Source organism: Hylobates moloch, unplaced genomic scaffold (assembly GCF_009828535.3).
Source record: "Hylobates moloch isolate HMO894 unplaced genomic scaffold, HMol_V3 SCAFFOLD_2, whole genome shotgun sequence".
Lineage (NCBI taxonomy): Eukaryota > Metazoa > Chordata > Mammalia > Primates > Hylobatidae > Hylobates > Hylobates moloch.
The window spans coordinates 105,420,372-105,425,715 of record NW_026652277.1 but is presented as its reverse complement, the minus strand read 5'-3'; the positions used below and the strand labels follow the sequence as shown (position 1 = coordinate 105,425,715).

Genomic DNA, 5,344 nt, shown 5'->3' with positions numbered 1-5,344 from the left:
AAAGAAGGAAAATAAAATAAAATGAAAGTATTAAAGGGTATTAGATAGTACATAGACTGTCTGGAAGGGCCAGAGAATCATGTTCTGGGCTACTTGGCAGGAAGTTATATCCAAATCACACTGCTGGACTGTTATAGAAGAGAACGCCACTGGCGTTGGCACTGTGGCTGCACTAACTCTCTGCTGGGGATACCAACACTGGTGCTGGGCCATTTCTGTGCCACTGGCAAGCTCCATACCTTCACCAGAAAACAGATTCTGCACGACACCTGCTTTCTCATGGTTTTTTCTTCTGCATTCAGTGTTGCATGGCTACATCTGATTGCAGAAACTAGGTCACATGCTTGCACCTTGGCCGCAAGTAAGACTAGAATAGAGAGTTCTAGTTTTACCTTGAAAAACAGAACTCAAAATGTAGAAATTCCCTTGATATGGGAAGGGCTTTTAAGAGATGATAAGAAGCCACAAACATAAAAAGTGTCTACTAGGGCAGGCACAAAATGATTAGGCCACCAAACCCTTGAAAAGCAGCAGGAGGCCAGTGTTTGCAAGGAGACTTCTGTTCGTGATTGGAACAGAAAACAGCCATAAAAGGATTTTTCTGTAACAAAAAAAAAGTCTTGCAGGAGGCATTCAATCTATAAATTGTTTTTTTCCCACCAAATGCAAGGAGAGATTCAAGGTCTCTCCCTCACAGCTTGGCTTTGGCAGGTATTCCCAGAAACTTTGCAGACATTATTAGCACACTGGAGGACAGTCATATCTCCACCTTGACACAGATTTGGAAAAGAGTAGGCAGAAAAAAAATGAAAGCAATTTAAACGTAGTTCTTAACATTTGTGTGGTGCAAAGCAAAAGATCTCCATACCAGACTTTAAGTAACTGCAGATAGAGAGACTGAGAACTCTATAAACAGTGGGTCCCATCAGTTGAGAGTGCTATGGACCCGTACAGAAGTAGATCAGCACAAGGCACAGAATCCGGACAATATAGGAACGAATTCTGGAACTGAACTAGGACAGTGACATTACCTTAGCCAAAATCCTCTACGGCAGAAACGCTCAATAGATTTTATCTTACGTACCAAGATCTATGGTTGTGGCAACCTCAGTTACCTTGTTAAAGACTACCAAGAGGCTGGGTGCGGTGGCTCACGCCTGTAATCCAGCACTTTGGGAGGCCGAGGCGGGCAGATCACCTGAGGTTGGGAGTTTGAGACCAGCCTGACATAATGGAGAAACCCCATCTCTACTAAAAATACAAAATAGCTGGGCGTGGTGGTGCATGCCTGTAATCTCAGCTACTCAGGAGGCCGAAGTAGGAGAACCACTTGAACCCAGGAGGTGGAGGTTGCGGTGAGCGGAGATCACGCCATTGCACTCCAGCCTCCAGCCTGGGCAACAAGAGCGAAATTCTGTCTCAAAAAAATAAAAATTAAAAAATAAAAAATAAAAAAAGACTACCAAGAAAAATGTCCTTATGTAAACCCATTTTCACGTGGTTGATACTTAGAAGGTTGATACTTAGAATTTTGTATTCTGCCTTTTTCCTCATTCATTGAATCAAAAACGTCTTTTCATGTTGTTTAATCTTGTTAATTATCCCTTTTAACATTTGCATAGTATTCCACCAGCTGATGCACTCTAATTTACTCAACATTTCTCCATTATTTTATACTAGGATAAGCTCTAATAATTTGAGAAAGATAAGTAGAATTTTTAAAATAAATTATTTCTGTTATTCTAAAGAGATTGCACAGAAATAGTACCTGAGCTTTTTACGGATATGGTCATGTCAACCTTGGGCCTACAGAGATTCCACAAGTACCTTTAAAGGAAAAGTGGCTTTATGAGAAATCAGGCTCCATACTTTCTTGGAAACTTGAAGCAGGAAGACTTTAGGAAGTCCTGACATATGTTCCCAAGGTGGCAACTACGTACTACAATAAGACCTCTCTTCCTGAACTGAATATCTCTAAGATATCCTAGGGGAAAGAGACCCAGAATGGGGCTGGCTCCCACTTGAAGTTCTGAAAACCACTCACCTTGAAAGCTCAGTCTCCGGAGTCTGGATAATTAGTAGCGAGAATGCAGAAAGCTGCTCAGCCTGTTGTGGGTTTTGAGATAAAACCTCAATTTCCATAATCGTCATAAAGAGCAGAATAGTCTTTCTACCCCAAAATATATTCAATATGAATTGTGAAGTGTCTTAGGAAGAATTTGCATGCAAGGAACAGAATTCCACTAACTCAAATAAAAAGAGGGTTGATTGAAAGGCAGAGGTTATTATGGGGGTCACAATAAGCCAGCGCTGGAGATACAGCTGCTGGGCATTATAGGGCCAAGAAGGGGATTATGCAGATTTTATTTCTCTCTCTCTCTCTCCTCTGCCTTTTGAGGTACATGGCCTCTCTATTTGACTCTGGGTATCAGTCTGCCCCATCTTTGTGCTCTTTTGTTTGCAGATGAGCTTTTTCTGCTGACTCATGGTTTCTCAGCTTCCCTTCACTGTGGCTAGCATGAGGTTTCAGCCTGCTGTGGCAGGCCAGCTGGGCATGACCTTGCAGCTTGGCTCCACACAGCTAAATGACTCAGCCTCTTTGTCCCTATTCCAAATTCCTGGGAGAGAATTCGATCAACCCAGCTTGAGTCAGAAGTCTATTCCTGGGTCAGTAACTGAGACTGATGGGGCACAGTCACATGGCAGGTAGTACTCTCCCTTCCAAGTCAGGAGTGGGGCAGAGTCTCCAAGGCAGCATATGGGTAGGGAGGAGGGAATGTTTGACATCTCTGGGGCAGATATGGGGCTGAGAGAGGCATGCATGGTTGTGATTTAAAAAAAAAAAAATGCATGGGGTTTGGAGAAAAAAGAAAATCTGCCATTTCATAGTCATGAAACTATAGACAACTTTCCTAATCTTCCAAAGACTCATGTCCTTAATATGTAACCTGAACAAAATGACCTCACAGCTCTCAGGATCTATTACTGCTATTTTCATTTTAGGAATCTCATAATGTAAGGAAAGACCAACTCTAATATCAACAATTTGGCAGGTTTTACATGAACAAACATTGAAAAAATTGTCTTTGCAGTAAGTCCAATGGTGTATTATTACCAACATTACCATTACTGTAAACATTTTTGGAAGGCTGCTCACATGTGCTAACAATGTTGAAGTCCCCAGCTAGGCATTCAGCAAATGTTTCTTGCTTAGGGGGCAATTCTAAAGGAAGAGGAAAGCAGACCTTCCTCTGAGGTTTGCCTGTTAAGGTGTTAGAGGCTTGAAAAAGTAATGTGGTGAATAGATGCCTCCATTTCAACAGAAGATTCACTCAGTTCTAATGCTGAGGGTGAGCAATGCTCTAAAATGCATTACTGGTGAACTGCTGCAAATAAAGAAAAAAGACTATGTTAATTGAAATTTCTATCTATGCCAAATTAATACAGCTATCCTACAGTGTATGAAACTGAGGCATTCCTGTAAAGTTGTCTACAAAGCAAGATTAATTTTTCCCCATTGAAATCCATTGTGGCATTGAATGTTTAGTATGTTCCTATGACAAAAGGAAGGATCCAAAGGGAAACTTAGCAAATAACAATTATCCTGGTGAGGATCTTAATTTCTCAACCTACTCAAGTTTCTTTTAAAAATCTGAGCAGCCGGCTGGGTGTGGTGGCTCACGTCTATAATCCGAGCACTTTGGCGGCGTGGGGGGTGGGGGGAGGGGGGAGTGGGAGGGGGGGCGGATCACGAGGTCAGGAGTTCAAGACCAGCCTGGCCAACATGGTGAAACGTTGTCTCTACTAAAAATACAAAAATTAACCAGGTGTGGAGGCACGTGCCTGTAGTCCCAGCTACCCAGGAGGCTGAGGCAGGAGAATTGCTGGAACCCAGGAGGCAGAGGCTGCAATAAGCCAAGATGGCACCACTGCACTCCAGCCTGAGCGACACAGCGAGACTCCATCTCAAAAAAAAAAAAAAGAAAGAAAGAAAAAATATCTGAGCACCCATACAAATCCATGTTTGATAGCAAGTAAATATGTCTCTGGAATTACCCCAGGCCACCACCAGTTTCCCAGTTGGGCCCCTAGGTCTTCCTATATCCAAGCCCTCACTTGGTTGCATACTTCATTTCTCATCATTTACCTGCCTCTTCTTTTCATATATAAATGTAAAAATATATTATTTTTGGCCTTGAGCTGAAGAGTTAAATTCAATTTAATTAAGTTCATTGATTCATTTATAGCAGAAGAGAAAGGCCCCTGGGTTGTAGGTAAGCCAAATTCTTCAAATAGGATGGTCCTTAGGCCAGGTGTGGTGGCTCATGCCTGTACTCTCAGCACACTGGGAGGCTGAGGCAGGAGGATCACTTCCGGCCAGGATTTAAAGACCAGCCTGAGCAAGGTAGTAAGACACTCCCCCACCTCTACAGAAAAGTTTTAAAAATTAGCTGGGCATGGTGGAATGCATCCTAGTTCCAATTACTTGGAAAGCTGAAGCAGGAGGATTGCTTCAGCCCAGGAATTTAAGGTTGCAGTGAGCTATGATCATGCCACTGCACTCTAGCCTGGGTAATAGAGTGAGGAAAAAAAAAATAAAGGATAGCCCTATGTACTCTGTGGTGCTAGGAGAAGCTGACTTTTCTCTTGTCTAACCTAGATAGCTCCTCCTAATAACCCCAGGCCCTGGGCAGGGGCAGACTTTATTGCCACCTGCTATGCCTGATTGTTACTGGGAAAAGATTGGATTTTTTGTTTTCCTTCTTTAATTTTAAAATAGTAGATATTTTCCTTTCACATATGAAATCTGTACTCTTTTTTCCCACCAAAATTGAATATCTTACTGCTTTTTCTTCTGATTATAAAAGTAATTCATGCTTAAAAAAATTCAACAATATGAAAAGTGATAAAGTGGAAAGTGAAAACTTCCCATAATTCCATTCCCAGAGGCCACAATTATTAGTTTCATATGTTTTTTCCTATCAGATGGGTAATATGCCAATGTTTTAACAAGGTTCCAGGGTGGCACATCTCACACATGTGCGTGATCACCCAATCATCTTGCTCACGAACTACAAAAGGATCTAATATGTACTCTTTCAGATACATATTACACACACACACACACACACACACACACACAAATATATATATGTATGTGTATACATATATGTATGTACCCCAAATATACTATGTACAGTACAAAATATATACTCTATATGTTAACAAAAATGGGGTCATATTATCCACTCTTATCTGTGCCTTGCTTTTTTTATTTTTCTGAGACAGAGTCTTGCTCTGTCACTCAGGCTGGAGTGCAGTAGCATGATCTTGGCTCACTGCA

General features: G+C 41.6%; 1 non-coding gene across 1 annotated transcript; it reads right to left on the bottom strand.

The window, feature by feature from the left end:
• Positions 1-4,980: 4,980 nt before the first annotated feature.
• Positions 4,981-5,084, bottom strand: LOC116477755 (small nucleolar RNA U13). The gene has a single exon (XR_004250632.1). It is a non-coding gene; the product is annotated as a small nucleolar RNA U13 (small nucleolar RNA).
• Between the last annotated feature and the right edge of the window lie 260 nt (positions 5,085-5,344).